Below are 16,914 nucleotides of genomic sequence, written 5' to 3' on the forward strand. Positions count from 1 at the left end.
AACATGCAGTCTATAATATAATTTAAAAAAAAGAAATGGCACAATCACACCCACACTGATTAACAAACTATTGTGTATCTGTTGTTACAACTCACTGCACACAGGAAGCAGAATGTTGTGAAAGGGGAAGTTGCTGCAGCATATCAGAATGGAACATTGCCTGCTTTAATGCTTCTTCTCGTCCCCCGCAGCGTCTTCTCGCCCAAAGCCACTTCTCTGCCTGAAGCCCCTTCTTCGCCACTTGGATTAGGCCAGCAACAGCTCCATCACCACATCTGCCTCCATCTTCACGACCAGCTTCATTTCCATCACCCTGCAACACCAGCTCCACCCGCAGGTTGATCTTTGCACCCCGAGAGGTAAGCACAGCATCCTATTTTAGTAGGCAATGTGATGGTCTCTCATCTGTTTCTCCAATTGTCTCTTCCTTACTTTCCCGGACTCTTTCACCCTGCGCCTTTTCTCAAGTCTCACCATCTCTCTTTCTCCCCACCTGTCTCAGATGCCATTGTAATAATGTTAGATCAAAACAGGAACTCGCATATGAGAAATGGGAGTGGTCTCACAGACATTACTTGCAGTAATATTAGTGAGCTGCTGCTGTGTTACAATATTGAAAACACTATTACTAGCCATGATTACAAAATGTAAACACAGTTTTTTTTTTAACTAATGGGACATCTCTTTTCTTTGTGAAGTGAATGGTCCTTGATTGATGGGTGCATTTTGGTTGATCCTGTTTTAAGGTAGCTTTGTGGGAGACGTTGCATGTTTTATGGATTAAAGTCGTGGCACCTTTGCCTTGCATCCTTGTTTTTACTTTCAGCTAGCTGGAGATATTTAAGAATGCAGCAAATCAGCTGGCATAGGCGGCAAAGTTGAGCTACAATGTTTTGTTAAAATTGTCACATCAAGCAGCAGATGATGTATTATGTGTCAGATATGGCAGGGCCCACTGCAGGGGCCTGTGTTCTACCTCATGGTCACAGGTACAAATCCTGGCGGGTCGTGCCTTTCATCCATCTGAGGTTGATAAAATGAGTTGGGTAGAAATAAACATCTGTTATTCAGCGCCAAGATACCTATGGGTGAACTTGTGCTTATATATACGTGTGTGTGCATGCTATTTATTTCTAATCCCTATTGAGTGACACATTTCCTGCATAAACCACTGGCTTTAGGAAAGCCTCCTGTTTTTCTTTTACAAGTTTACCCATTACTTTGTATGTTCAAACAAAACATTACTTTGGTGTTGCTCACAGATCTGTTGCAAGAAGTGGTGTTGGTCCATCGGTCGTGACGTGGTGTCTGTCCATCGGTCGTGGGGCGTGTCGGTCCATCGGTCGTGTCGTTCCATCGGTCGTGTCGGCCCATCAGTCGTGGGGCGGTGTCGGTCCATTGGTCGTCCGGTGGAAAATCAGATTCGTGGTCCTTGTTACTTTTTGCATAGTAACAAACTAACTGGAGAGCTCTGCAATGGCCTACAGCCCAGTTTCCAAGCCCTGCAAACGACCCAGATCGATACAGAGCGAACGAAGGACCTTCCAGGAAGCATGGGAAGAAGAGTACTTGTTTGTAGAATGCCCAAAGGAAAAAGCCACCTGTTTGCTTTGCAAAGAGAAAGTAAATGTTCTGCATTACATTGTCTAGTAATGTTTTGAAACGGCAGTGATTTTTTTTCCCCCCCCATAGCCCCGCCCCCACTGACCCCGCCCCCACTGACCCCGCCCCCACTGACCCCGCCCCCACCAGTGCGGCCCTCGGCCAGAAACCACACTGTAAATTTGGCCCCCGAGAGAAAGTTTGTGAGTACCCATGGTCTAGAGGATACATGTCAAAGACTAAATTCAACCGATTCACCTTGGAGAGGACTTAAACAATCGAATTGTCTGACTTGCTAGACCTTAGTTTCAGTTTATAGTTTTGAGATTCGGTCTTTTCAACCAGGGGGAGTTTTGAATCAGTCTCTAGAAGGGGGCAGGGCTGAGAGTTCAGATCAGATGGTAGTCCATGAAATTTCTTGATATGGCTAGAGTGTAACCAACCCTTGCGACCCTCGACCTTCACTGCTGTCCTTGTGGTGAGAAGCACCAGTCTTGGTGTATGCCAGCGAGGCTCCAACGGGCTCCTCCTGTTGAAGTTTCTGATGAAAACTAGATCTCCAGGAACCACTTCATGGGGCTTCACCTCGGTGTTGTCGGGAAAGGCTGCAGCTACCTGTGAACGGCAAGATTGTAGTGCAGACATCAAGGAAGCAAGGTAATCTGTCAGCACATTACAATCAACATCAGTGATTTTACGAGGTATAGGCGTCCCCCACATATTTGGTGGCCTACCGAAGACCACCTCGTACGGGGATAGCCCTGTGCGAGAATGTGCTACCATTCTCATGTAAAATAGTGCAACTGGCAAGGCTACTATCCAGTCGACACCTTTCTCTCTACAGATTTTAGAAAGTCGAATTTTCAGGGTCTGATTATGACGTTCCACGAGACCTGCTGCCTCGGGATGTCGGACACAGTGGAATTTCCATTGATAGCCTAACAAGAGTGAAATGTGTTTCATTAGCTCGGATGAGAACGGCTGGCCATTATCTGAGTACACGATACGGGGCAAACCATACCGTGGGAAGAATTCACGAACTAACTGCTTGGCAGTAGTCGGGGCAGTGTAATCTGAGACGGGATATGCCTCTGTCCAACGGGAAAGAGCGCATACAACTACGAGGACATATTTGAATCCTCGACATCGTTCCATCTGGATATAATCCATCTGGAGGACTTCAAAAGGGTGATCGGGAGGTTGAAATCCACCCTGCTCTACAGGTACGCCTTTACCTGGATTGAACTGACAACAAATCATACAAGTTCGGACTTTCTGTTTGGCTGCAGCTCGTAAGTGTTTGTTGAACCAAATGTGTTGAATACTGTCTAACAGCTTTTTCTCCTAGATGTGCGGGACTATGTATTGTGTTAATGATAACTTGAACCATTGAGTCGGGGAGAAACCATATAGATTTTCCCTTCGTCATCCATCCCTGATCTGTTTGGATCCCTCCTAATTCAGTCCATTTCTTTATTTCCTCTGGTGTAGCATGTGTCTGTATGTCAATTATATCAAGGGCGGGATCCCTAACTGTCATGCAGTGCGTTGATGTCGGAACTATTGTCTTTGTCACGTCCGTTGCGTGATTCCTATTCTGTGCTGTTTGCTTAGCTGTTCGGTCTGCTAGGTCGTTACCCTGGGAAATAATATCGGTGACTTTTGTATGGGCTTTGCACTTCATGATAGATATTGCAGTAGGTAGATGTATTGCATCTAACAGAGCTTGAATGAGGGGACCGTGTTCAATGTTGGCACCGTGAGAAGTCAAATAACCTCTCTCTCGCCAAAGGACTCCGAAGTCGTGTACAACTCCGAATGCATAACGTGAATCTGTGTATATGTTAACCTTTCTATTCTTGGCTTGAATACAGGCTTGTGTCAGAGCAATAAGCTCTGCTGCTTGAGCTGATAATGTGTCAATACAATTTGTTTCAATAACTTCGGTGTCTGTCGTGACTGCATAAGCGGCCACTAACTCTCCTATACTTGTTCTCATACATGAACCATCCACATAAAGTGTCAGGTCTGGGTCTGTTAATGGGACATCTGTCAAGTCTTGTCTGGGTTTTGTCGTAATAGTAATGACTTCGATACAATCATGTGCCAGTGGGTCTGTTCCACTTAATGGCAAAAGTGTGGCAGGATTTAATGTACTACAACGTCTGATTTCTATGTGTGGCTGAAATAATGTTAGTTCGTAACCTGTCAGTCGTGCTATAGTCAAGTGTTGTGTTTGTGTCCGGTTCAAGAGAACCTCTACTGCGTGTGGTACTTGTACTGTCAATTGATGTCCTAATACTATGGAATCGCTTTGTCTGATCGCTAGAGCTGTCGCTGCAACTGATTTCAGGCACGCAGGAAGAGCTTGAGCTACGGGATCTAATGTGCTAGAAAAGTAAGCACATGGTTTGTGTGATCCTGCTTGTTCCTGAGTGAGTACTGACAAAGCAGTACCTTCACGTTCTGTAACAAAGAGTGTAAAAGGCTTACTGTAACATGGTGTCGCTAAAACAGGTGCTTGGCATAAAGCTTTCTTTAAGTCTTCAAAAGCTTGTGTATGTTCTGGAGTCCAAGGGAGGACAGTCGATGTCGCTGCCTCCTGGGTTGTCAACTGAATGAGTGGCTTTGCTAAAAATGCGTACTGGGGAATCCACTGCCTACAGTACGAAGTGAGGCCTATAAAGGCCCGTACCTCCTTTTGTGTCTTGGGTGGTGGCATGTTTACAATTAACTGGATGCGGTCAGGTGTGAGCTGTCTCCCCCCCTTGGACAGCAAGTGCCCAAGGTACACAACTTGCTGGGCACAGAATTGCAGCTTCGAAGGGGACACCTTGTGCCCCTTGTCGGCCAGAATATGTAAAACCGTCAGTGATGCTTTTTCACATTCGGGTTCGCTTCGGGCGGTGATCAGCAGATCATCGACATACTGAAGCAGTGCAGTATTTGCTGGCATGTGGATACTGTCAAGTTGTCTTTTCAGTGCTTGGCTGTAGATGCTAGGACTTTCTGTAAATCCTTGAGGTGCGCGTGCGAATTTAAAACTTCGTCCATTTAAACTAAATCCGAACAAATATTGGCTTTCCGGATCGATTGGGACGCTGAAGAAGGCGTTCTTGAGGTCAATTACAGTAAAGAACGTTGCTTCTGAATCAATGGCTGTCAGTAATGAAGAGATATCTGGGACCACGGGGTATTGTGGTACAATGCATTTATTTAATTCGCGCAGATCAATAACTAATCGATATACTGGGGGTGCTTTTGGATCAGTTCGTTTAAGAATCGGAATGATCGGAGAATTACATATATTGGAGTCGGTTTCCACAACCACTCCTTGTGCAATGAGCTCGTCAATGATTTGTAGTAAAGTCACTACAGCATCTGGAGGTAACTTGTATTGTCGCATTCGTGGTAATACCACTCCTGCTTTGAGTGTGACTCGATATGGTGTAATATGCATACAACCTACATCAGTGGGGCCTTTTGCCCATAAATGTGCAGGTAGATTCTGTAACCGGTGATCCATGTCTCTTGACACGTAGTGACCTTTGAAGTCACGCAAAAATAGTCGTACTCCATCCGGAGAACAACATATTATAGCTCCTAGAGCTTTCAATGTCTTTATACCTAACAAGTTTTCTGGGCATGATTTTGTAAGCAATAGATCTGTAGTCCGTGTCAATGGACCAACTGTAAGTGCAAGTGGTTGCGATACTTCGTTAATAGTAGTCTTTCCTGAAAAACCAAGGGAAATATTTTGTGAGCCTGAGAGGGGTGCCCCTGGGACTTCGTCGTGACTTATAGTTGTTCTGCTTGCCCCTGTATCAAGTAAAAACTTTCTGTCTTTCCCTAATACTTGACTCTGTACATAAGGACCCTCTTGATCTACAGGAACCTCAATAAGGGGTAAGCCAACTTCCCTCTCTAGGCTATTTCATGTGTAGCGCTGATAATCTGGATAGTCATTTTGTGCATATTGGTACATCTGTTGTGTCGTGTTTTGTGTTGCGGCAATAGACTGTGGCTGCGGTACCACTACGGTCTGTTGTGGAACTGGCATAGGCTGTACATGTTGAGGTGCTTGTTGTTGGATCTGATCCTGTCTAGGCGGACGTGGTCTCTCCTTGGTTTTACCCGTAGAGATATTATGTTTCAGAACTGCACAATCGTTTATATAATGACCTGGCTGTTTACAATAGTTGCATGTCCCTTTAACGGGAACCGCTGAATTACTGGACTGTGTCGCACCCTTTTTATGACCGTCAGCTGGAACTGACTGAGCGACGAGCATTTTCATTTTCGTGTCTTTCATACGTCTTTGTTCTTGTTCTTGTTCTTCTCTAATTCTATTCTGGTGATACTGTAACATTTGTAACATTTGTGAAGGAGTGTTAGCTTGCCAAGTGCTCTCAACTTTCAACACTCTGTTTTTGACCTGTGGCAGGGAATTCTCGACTAGTTTTGTTACAAAAAGATGTGGATATGAATCGCTACTTGCTTTCAGGCCGCTATTAATACCAAAACATTTTTCAAATCGGGAATAAAAATCACTAGTGTCTTCATCGGGTTTCTGTTTGCAAGCTGAGATTGCTCCCCAGTCTTCCTTTTTCGTAGTTAATAAACGTGGCAATACTTGTACTAATAATCCTGGTAATGCTTTAGTTTTGTCCCCAAGCCCTACGCCTGCAGTTCGGGCATTTTCTTCGTTTTCTAATACTGTCCAATCAATCTTTTGGTCTCCCACTTCCCACTCTTTTTCTTTGAGTTTCTCATAAATACCGGCAGGCAATAATACTTTCAATATTTTCATAATGTCAGGATAGGTATAATCACCCATGAGTAACATGTCCTTTAGTTCACGGTGGAAACCTGCTGGATCCTTATCATGGCTGGGCACTAATTTTTTCATTTCCAATAGTTCTATTTTAGTTATGGGCGTGTACACAAACACGCGTCTAAACGTATTATCATCATTTCTAACTGGGTGTACTTCGCGTAAGGGATTCTGTCTGTCTATGTAATACGTTTTTCTCTCCATGGAAGGAACTGGATCATGTTCTGGACACAAAAAGGCACTATATCTATGTCGGTATTCTAGAATTTCTTTAATTAGATCGGTACCTAGACCTCTCCATTTATTCAGGAGTAGTTCTATCAGTATATCAGGTAGGGGACCAGGATCGGAGTGTTGGCCTTTATATAATATAAGGAGATGTTGTATCATGTATATACTAGCTAAACGCTGTTCATCTGGGGGGAGATTCAGAAACGTGTGTGCTAGCGCATCATCACTGTATTTTTCAGAGCTGTCAGCCCATTGTACTGCTGACCTGGCTAATTCTTGTTCATCCATAGAATCGAGCACATGGTACCCCCTTCGTTCTCGAAGTAATTTATCAGTAGCCTGGAATAAGTGTTCAGGGGTCCTTGGATTTGAGATAGCTGTTTGAAAAATTCTGTTACATTCTGGGTGCATCGGACGTATTGGATATTTGAAAGATCTTCCTTTTCCTACATAAGCTATCGTTTGTCTAGCTGGTAATTCTAATTGTCCTGTGTTCATTTCTGACTGTTCCTCCTCCTCTTCCTCCGATTCAGTTTTATCTGCTTCTAATCTTCTTTCATGTATTCGTTCTACTTCTTTTCTGATCTTTCGGCACATGACTTCTATATACTTCTGTTTATCATGTTTTCCGTCTGTTATATTCTGACCCCACCTGGTAAGTACTTGCATTTCCTCCGGCTCTACCTCAGGCCTATCTCTGTTTCTGATCAAGCAGTTTATGAAAAAACGTAACAATAATCTCTGCATGTCTACTTTCTGGTATTCCATGGCCTCGCCAATACTTTCAGGACCTTGTCCTGTTTGGACAAAGCGATATATTTTGTCTAGATGTTCAACCATTCCTGGTAATGTCATTAAATAGTTTGCGGCTCGTCGTAAACGTACTGAAGATAGCAACATTCTGTCGTGTTTACCTGGCACTGGGTCATATCTACAATCTGTAAGAGGCTCATTTAATATATTGTCATTAGCTCTTTGCGGTGTACGTTGGTATGCTAAATCCCTATAAGTCAATCTAGTTGCTGGCGGTGGCGTGGAAAAACCTCCTGTCGCACCTCCTGAGGTGCCAAGTCCAAAAGGATTTGTTGGGTGTAGGGTAGAGAGTGTGGGTGCAGGAAGGACTGTAGAAACAGATGGAATGGTCTGAACGTGAGGAGAGGTTTGTTGCTGCGGAGGTTGGTGCAGCTGATCTTGGGGTCGAGCGTCATTAACAGGTGGTGTGCGTTGCTGCGCACCATTAGCATATTCGGGGGCTGCATCATCTAAATAGGAGGAAAGGAAAATGTCTTTTGCGGTCTTGGGATGTACTTTAATCGGGAGTAATGGAGGTGGCAGATCTTTTGGTACCTCCAGGGTGGCCTTAGGCAAACCCTCGGCCAGAAGAGGATACATACCATTCATAAGAGTGTTTCGTTGTCTGTCTACTTGTTCTGTTTTTACTCGGATACCTTCGTCAATTAATATGTTTTCTCGGGCTCTTTCTGAATCTTCCCTACTTTTCTCTTCTTTTCTGAGCGCTTTCTCTGTGCGCCTATGCGATTCAATGGCATCTTTCTGTGACTGTCTGGCTTTCTTTTTCCATAATACTTCTTCTATTCTCATGATGCAATCTGCATCCCATGTTCCAGCAACGGGCCATCTCTGACTCTCTGCTAAATCCTTGGTGTAGTCCACCCATAGATCAAGATATAATACGGCATCTAGGCCATGCTTATGGTACATAAAGTACCCTGGAGTGTCCCTAGGTGGAATGGGAACAGCTTCCTCGAGTATCCCTTTTCTAGTTTTTATCTGTCTTAATTTTGAAAAAACCGGCATCTTGAACCTTGCTACTTAATTCTTACTCGGTCTTGAACACAATAATTACAATAACCACAATAATGAAGATCGAACAATCACTCATACCACGACATTTAAAACATATCAAAACATTTTAGAACGAACAATAATAATTAGAATAAAACTAGTTAACTGCATAATACTAAATATACTGTATGTACTGCTAAACAGTACAGATACACTGCTAAAACAGTGCAGACCAGGTTTGTGTACCCAAACCCGTCTTGACCGGCACAAACTAATGTGCACGTCTAGATGCGTCCCCAGCAACGGTACTCACCGGGAAGCACGGAACGGAAGGCCTCGGAAGTCTGGACTGGACTAGACCAAACTGGACTGGACTCGACTCGTGACTTAGATACTTCGGAACTTCGGAATCTGGTGGGCCTCTGTATACCTCGGATCTTGCTCTCTCAGCTAGGCTCTGGTCGGGATTCTCCGCACTCCTCACCGCCTCGTCTGGGTGTTGATCGCAGCCTCAGTCGCCCCCGTTGGCCTGAGGGAGATACAGGAAATCCTGCGGGTACGCGTAATTTTCCGTCCGGCTGTGGCAGGAGACCGGGTCTGCAACGCACCTCCGGCGCGTGGGGTGTGAGAGGTGTCCCTGTTCGGGCGCCAATTCTGTGGTAAATATTTAAATTACCTGTACTATTTTTTATGCGGTAAAAGTCTAGTAAGAATAACTCAGAAAAATAAGAGGCAGAATCCGTGGTATTTGAGGTTATAAAAGGGAATTTATTCCTTACAAAGGAATGATGGTTCGAACCAGGCAATCGAGTTCCGTCACCACAAAGGTTCAGGAAGGGATCAGCAATACATTATTGACAGGTTATAATATATATAGTAAATGCATTACAGTAAAAACAGATGTAGGAGGCGTAACAGCTGATAAGAATACACATACGTAATGAAAAAGGCGTTACAATAGGCGTGCATAAAGGCGTATACTAGAAACGTCATTATGATGATGACACAAGTGGGTGGATCCATAAGAGAATCCTGCAAAGTCAGCAGAAATACATGGCAGAGATGCGCGCGCAGCCGCATGACGTGTGATTGACGTGTAACTAGAGGGTGAAGGGAATTTGACATTTAGCCCTACATGAGGAGACAGAAGTCTGGGATGTCAGGACAACCTAGTCCCAAATCATATCTAATATCTTGTGTTTAAGGAACTATATTATCTAGAAGGAAAGGTCTTTTCGGACAAAGCCTATTCTATACTGACTGCTAGTGCGTGTACAAGCGTCTAAGTGTCTACATGAGATGCGAGGGGGCATGGGCCTACCATGGTAACGAAAGTCATGAATTACTTGCTAGAAGACAGTAAGGCCGGGCCCTTCGCTCTGCAGCTGGAGGGATGTTTACCTAAGCTACTAGACAGGAACGCATTTCTCGAGGAGTGGAGCAGATAACTTGAAGGCTGAATACAGTTTTGGCAGGCAACAGGCCGGGCTAGGCACCGTTAGCCGCGCAGGAAGTAAGACAAAGTTCATGGATACAGATGCAGGTCCAGGCTGGAGCATTCAGAGGCAGAAGCAGGAAAAGCTCGATGGCAGAATTCAGGGCCTACCTTGCCAGAGCTGGAAAACGTGAAAAGTATACCATATAAAGACGGTGGCAAGGCATACTTAGGAACGGAATATCTGACCCATTCATGGCAGATCTGAAAGAGGACATATTAACGTTGGACACAATTGTATTTGCGTCTTCATAGCTTGAAGTGGAGGGAACATACATGTACTTGTGGCATGTACATGGAGCCGTTGGGGTCTAGATAGGGGACACAATTGATCATAAAAATTCATATTTCCTCAGTTTCCTGACTCTTTATCTAAAGTTGGGAAGGACTATATGCAACTCCTGATGACTCTCCATCCTCTGACTGCAATTATAGCAGATTTGATGGAGGAAGCAGAGAAATTTCTGTCCAGCCTGTAAAATCTGAAGATTTCTTCATCGTCGACGAGCCCATCAACGGTGGAATAGACTTCAATGATATCGTTGCCTTTGCTTTTGGAGATTTAAAAGACGCCGTCGACGGAGCTCCCGTCGACGGAGTTCTCGTTGACGAGGAAATACGTATTATCGTCGACGAGGTGGTCGTCGACGAGGTCATCGTCGAGGTCGCTGTCGATGGAGTCGTCGACGAGGTCGTCACCTGTCTTCCCGTCGACTGGGTCGTCGACGAACCTTTCTTCGACGACGATGTTTTAGTCGTCGACGCAACTATCGTCGTCGAGATTGTAGTCGTCGACAGAGTCTCCGTCGACGGACCTGTCGACGTTTTCATAGAAATCAGTGCTGGCGACGCCCCAATCTTTGTAGACGGAGCTGAAGAGACCTCTCTTGACTCTGAGGATTTTTTCAGAGGAGTGTGAGGAAGAGAAGACGAAGAAGCCTCTTTGTCTTTGGTTTTCTGCTTTTTGAGTTCCACTTTTTCCTCAGAAGCAAAAGATTTCCTCTTTTTAGAAGACTGAATATTAACTTCCTCTTCAGAGTCAGAATCTAAAGTGACCTTTTTTTAAAGCCACAACAGTAAACGTGCCTCCCTGTCTCTCAGAGTTTTTGCAGAAAAGGTTCTGCAGTGTTTGCAGTCTTTAGGCACATGTTTAGGATGAAGACAGTACAAGCAGTCCTTCTTGGGATCTTCATAATACAGTCTAGGTTTCCCACAGGATCTGCAGGGCCTGAAGAGCCTCTTTTTAGAGCTTTCAGCCATAGTAGGTAAAAAATGAAAAACAGTACCTTAAATCCAGAAGAAAGAACTTTCAGTTGAAAAGGTCAAAAGTTCACTCAGGAACAAAATTGAGCAAGGCTCAGGGAGACTCCTCACACAAAGGCGGTTGGAAATCTGAGGTATGATGGCTCTGCTGGGGAGTGTGATGTCAGGGCTAGCAGCTGATTAGCTGAGTTTTGGACCAAATAATGACGAGGTTTGGTTGCCAAATAATGTGATTCCCTTTGGGATTTTTCTATGAAGTTTTTCTAGTATGGCTATGGTCATTCTGTTACCGTGAGACTCCCACCATGACGACGGGGAAGATACAAGCATGTTAATCTATGAAAGATTAAATGCTGGAGAATTCAGCAGTGTACAATGCAGAGTCGTAGAATGCAGTGGCATAGATTAGAATGGTCCATAGTAGAGTGCAGTGGCATAGAGTGCAGTGGGGCCGAGTAGAGTGGTGCAGAGTAGAGTGGTGCAGAGTAGAGTGGTGCAGAGTAGAGTGGGAAGAGTAGAGTGGGAAGAGTAGAGTGGCATAGAATACAGTGGCGTAGAGAGCAGTGATATAGAGTAGAGTGGCGTAGAGTGCAGTGGCATACAGTCCTGCAGAGTAGAGCATAGTGGCATAGAGTTGAATGACATAGGGTGCAGTGGCATAGAGTGAAGTGCTGCAGAGTACAGTGACAGATTGCAGTAGTGCAGAGTAGAGTGGGATAGAGTGCAGTGTTGTAGAGTAGTGTGTCATAGAATGCAGTAGTGTAGAGTGGTATGGAGTGCAGTAGTGTAGAACAGAGTGGCATAGAGAACAGTGGCATAGACTTCAGTGATGCAGAGTACAGTGCAGTGGCATAGAGTACCGTGGTCTAGAGTGCAGTGGTTTAGAATAAAGTGGCACTAAGAGTGGTTTAAAGTGGAGTGTCACAGAGTGGAGTGCAGTGGGGTAAAGAGCAGTGGTGTAGAGTGCAATGGCATAGAGTACATTGTTTCAGAGTAGAGTGAAGTGGCATAGAGTGGAGTGGTGCAGGGTAGAGTGCAGTAGCATAAAGTAGAGTGGCACAGAGTAATGATGTACAGGGGTGTAGAGTACAGTGGCACAGAGTGCAGTGGTACAGAGTAGATTAGAGTGGTGTTCAGTGGATCGGCATAGAGTACAGCGGCGTGGAGTGGTACATAATAAAGTGCATGGGTGTAGAGTGTATTGGCATAGACTGCAGTGGCGTAGAGTGCAGTGTTGCAGAGTGGCGTTGAGTTTTGTCTGTGCTTTTATGACTCAACTGTCGAATAAAGCTTAATTGAATTGAGTAGAGTGACATAGTGTGTAGTTGTGCAGATTAGAGTGGAGCGGGCAAGATTGGAGTGGTGTAACGTGCAGTGCCAAAGAGTTCAGTGGTGTAGATTAGAGTGGCATAGAATGCATTGGCATAGAGTAGAGTGGTGCAGAGTAGAGTAAGAAGGCATGGAGTGAAGTGGCATAGAGTAGAGTGGTGCAGAGAGGAGTAGAGTGCAGTGGAGCAGAATGCAGTGGAATGGTGTAAAGTAGAGTGCAGTGATATGGAGTGGTGTAGCGTAGAGTGAAGTATGCATGGTGTGGTAGCACACTGCAGTTACGGACAAAACATTTTTAAACTAAAAAGACCATTACATTTGCACAGACATACAGTTTTACTAATAAAACTATACAGCGGACAAACCATAATGTGTGGAACTAGCATCACCTAATGTGTTGATTTGTTTTGATCATATGAAAGTATTTGTTTCCAACACACTTCAGAATTAACAAAAATGTGTTTCATTTGTGCTCTGCTAATTCTGATGTATTCTGAAATACTTGCACAGTTCTTTTAAATGTTGTTGTGTGCTGGAAAAAAACCTATTTCCTCTACCCCCAGTATCCAGCAAGATTGTCACATAAATTCTCTCACTTTGATGTCAGTGAAACAAAAGAAAACACCAAGCTCCCTCGAAGACAGAGCCTGACATTTGACCTTTATCTTTGAATACACAATGTAGAAAAGTAGGATCTGCTTTCATGGTTTCCCCCACTTTTTGCTGATGTTATTCTGTTTTATGACTAGTCTGACTGGGATCCTGCTAATCAGGACCCCAGGCACTATGCTTACTCCCTAAATTTGACAGTGGTAAGTACTTTGGTACCTTCCCAATTGGCTACTGGTGTACCCTTCTAAGTCTCTAGTTTATGGTACTAAGGTGCCCAGGGCATAGGTACACCAGAGTTCTCCACTGAGCTGCAGCATGTATTGTGCCACCCAAGGGAGGCCATTTAAACTGTGACTTCAGGCCTGCTATTGCAGCCTGTGTGAGTTGGTGCTTGCACCTCTCACAGCAGATATGTTTTCTAATATCTGAGGTCACTACACTTAAAACCTATAACTCACCCCTATGACAGGATCTTCCATCCAGGGTGCTTGGTTAAAAGTGTGAGGGTGCCCCTGCATGAGCAGAACACCCCTACAAACCCCAGAGTCGATTCTCCCAGCTTTCTAAGTGTGGTAAGCCATTTAATACATATAGTGGACATCAAGTCAATAACAAGATGTCTAATTATATATTGGCTGCACTGAAACCGGTCATGTTTGGTATCAAACATATTGTATTCTACCCCAACACCGATTCCAGTGTTGTATGTAGGATTCCATGTAATGGGGGCCTCCCCTAGGGTGCCCCCCTGTATTCCCGTTCAGGGTCTAACAGCAAGCTGCCGACCACAGACACGTTTCTGCCCTCCTGCTGCTGGTAGAACACCAGATTTCCTGTCATGGGGGGCGTGGCTTGGAGCGTCAAGATGGCAGTCCCACTCTAAGAGTGCTCCGCACCTCTCCGTCATCCGCTCTGGAATCCGCCACCATTGGTAGTCATCCATCCCCGCTAACATGTAGCAAATACCCCACTGCAGCTCAGAGTGGGCATTGATGGCGAGTGGAGGCACAAAGCAGCGCTTCAGCGGCCAGATCCCACCCGGGCTTCCCGACTGCACTTAAACCAAAATGGCAGCTCACACTCACCACGGAGCAGTGTAGAGGCTTTTGTCCAAGCTCCCCGGAAGCCGATGAACTGAAAAACCCACTGCTGGCCGAAAATCCCTGCACTGAATGCATCCGACAGCCGGAGGCGCCGAATGGACCACCAGGGTGTAGACACGGTGACGGGCCCTGTAGCCGCTGTCCGGCATACAGGACTACTCAGTGTTCCGGCCTGCAGAGACACGGAGGCCGCCCGCCTGATCCCGACACCTCTGTAGTCCGGTGAGTGAAGGGGAGTGGTGCGTTCCCCGGAGGGAAGCCCCCCCTTCAGGTCAGAGACTCCTGAGCCTGGTTTGCCACGGCGGTGGGGTCGTGCAACCTGACAGGCGTCATTGAGGAGGAGCGGGATCGGGGCTGTGCCCGTCCCGCCTAACTGCTACACAGGACCGGGGTGGCAGGGATCGGCTGCAATAGTCATGCAGCTGGAACCTCTGGAGAGGGTTCCTTCCCCACCCTCCCCACTCACCTGTCGTTGGAGCTTCGTGGGGGCACCCCGAGGGACCTTTAAGCGCCCCTGGGAGGCGTGGGACCAGCCTTGTGACCCGACGAGACTGTGTCCCGGGGAAGTTAGGGGGTAGTGAAGGCGATCGATCGCGGGGCAGGGTGCTTGGCTGTAATTTCACGCAGCGGCGGGCTGTGAGGGGCCCCCCTCCCGGGCCTACCTTGACATCCCAAACGCGCACCGAAGAAATGGCAGATCCTGCGCGCAGCGGTGGAACGTAGTGGCCTGACTTCTTGCCGCTGTCTCCCAGCGGCAAGGTGGTGACCGGACACGCTCTGGGGTGGCAGGTGGGCCCCCGGGGTGTTTCAGAATCAGCGACGCAGTACTTGGCCATGAATGTGTCCTCCACCCCCACTGAGGCAGCCTTATGTGTGGCCAGACAGAGCACGCTGAGCGGCCTCTACAAACAGCCCTATCCGGTCCCCAGCCTCTGGTGCACTTGTTGATCCCAGAGGGGAGTGGTCCCTGGGGTATCCCTGCCTCGTGCCGTTGAGGGCCTCAGTCCTTTTCCCCCCACCCTGACCACCGTGCCTCATTGGAGCTCCCCTGCTACTGCCCCTTCCACCGAGGGAACTGAGGACTGGTTGGGGCCCTGCTTCTTGGATTGTGAGGGGCCCAAACCGCGTGGACGCTCACCCTGTAATTGAGGGGCAGGTGTGATACGGGGGGAAACACAAGCATTGGACTCCACTGAGGAAGTGGGTCTCCATGCTGTCCCGCTGTGTGGCTTGGCAAAGCGGCACCTAGGCACCCACAGACGGGTGGATCGGCTGCGAGGTTGCGCAGCGATGGGCTCCTGGACCCTCCTCCCTGCCCCGCTGGGCCCGAAGGTCTGCACACAGGTCTCCCCAATACACTGCAATGATCATTCGCTTTCCCCACCTGGTTAATTCACTGGTAAAAACCCCAACTGGCTTCTGGACGACTGGGTGAAGACCGGGTACATCTGTCAAGCGAACGAACCAGGGACAGTTGCCTGTTCCAACCCCACTCCACGACCAACCAAATTAGTCCTAAACACGACATAGTGGAGCGTTGAATAACCCTTGGGCAAGGGTGGCGTACCCTAGGACTTGCCTGCCTTCATCCCTACTGCGGCTCAGCCACATCGAAAGGGGAGCCTTACCCTGTCTGAAGTGGAGACTTGCCTGGTCGCTACCACGTAATCCGACCAAGGGGTCGCAGGGCCCTCCGTTGCCCCGGGGGATCAGCAGTGACCCACGAGAGCCCACACGTTACTTAGGCGAAACCGACTAAGGTAGTCACGGTGAAGCTGTTCGAAATCTAGCAGTACTACCTCCATCCACTGACCACCCCTGGACTCGCCAGCCATGGGAAAAGACCAGGATCCAAAGCCCCCCGCTAAACAGGCCAAATTCTAGCAGTACATTGTGAGTGATGCTGGGGCCTTGTCCAAAGCCACAGGGGGACATACTCCCAATGGGATGTGACCTTAACACAGTCCTACAGGCCATCAACGCCTCAGAAGCCTCGGTTGAGAACAAAATTGGGGAGGTTCGGGTCGATGTGGCCCTGCTCCAACAGGACCTCCGTAATGCATCAGCCCGTATTGCCGAAACTGAATCCTGCATCTCCTCTGTTGAAGACAACGTCCTAACCTTGAAAAAGCAAATGACCGGCCTGCAAACCCAAGCCAAAGAACTCCACAAAAGGGCAGAAGATGCCGAGAACAGGTCTAGACACAATAACTACACCTGGTGGAATTCCCGGAGGGCTCAGAACACGGACCGATGAAATCCTTCATTGAGCACTGCATCAACTCATGGATGCACAATGACACACTATCCACCTGGTTCGCGGTAGAGCGAGCGCACCACTCCCTGGCACCTAACCCCCCCTCCCCCCGGGTACCCCACACCGACCCACTATAGCCAGGATCCTCAACATCAGAGACAGAGATTTGATCCTACGAAAGCCCGCGTCCAGAAAACCGTAACCTACCAGAACCACACCATCAAGATATTCCCAGAATATACCAGGGAGGTTCAAACCCAAAGACGCCCCTGTACGGAGGTCAAACAAAGACTGCGCACCTTCAACCTGCAATATAGGCTACTTTTTTCAGCAAGTCTGCGTGTGGTCTTCCAAGAGAAAACATACTTTTTTGATAACCCGG

The 16,914-nt window shown here is 47.0% G+C and overlaps 1 long non-coding RNA gene across 2 annotated transcripts in view; it reads left to right on the plus strand.

Moving 5' to 3' along the window:
- Window positions 1-16,914, plus strand: part of LOC146833018 (uncharacterized) — a 280,746-nt gene that overhangs the window by 186,093 nt on the left and 77,739 nt on the right. For both annotated transcript variants that reach the window (XR_014960489.1, XR_014960490.1), the window contains exon 2: window positions 192-359. This is a non-coding gene — a long non-coding RNA (uncharacterized LOC146833018). The remainder of the gene's footprint in view (window positions 1-191; window positions 360-16,914) is intronic.

The sequence above is a fragment of the Triturus cristatus genome, chromosome 4_2, assembly GCF_964204655.1.
Source record: "Triturus cristatus chromosome 4_2, aTriCri1.1, whole genome shotgun sequence".
In the NCBI taxonomy this organism is placed as follows: Eukaryota; Metazoa; Chordata; class Amphibia; order Caudata; family Salamandridae; genus Triturus; species Triturus cristatus.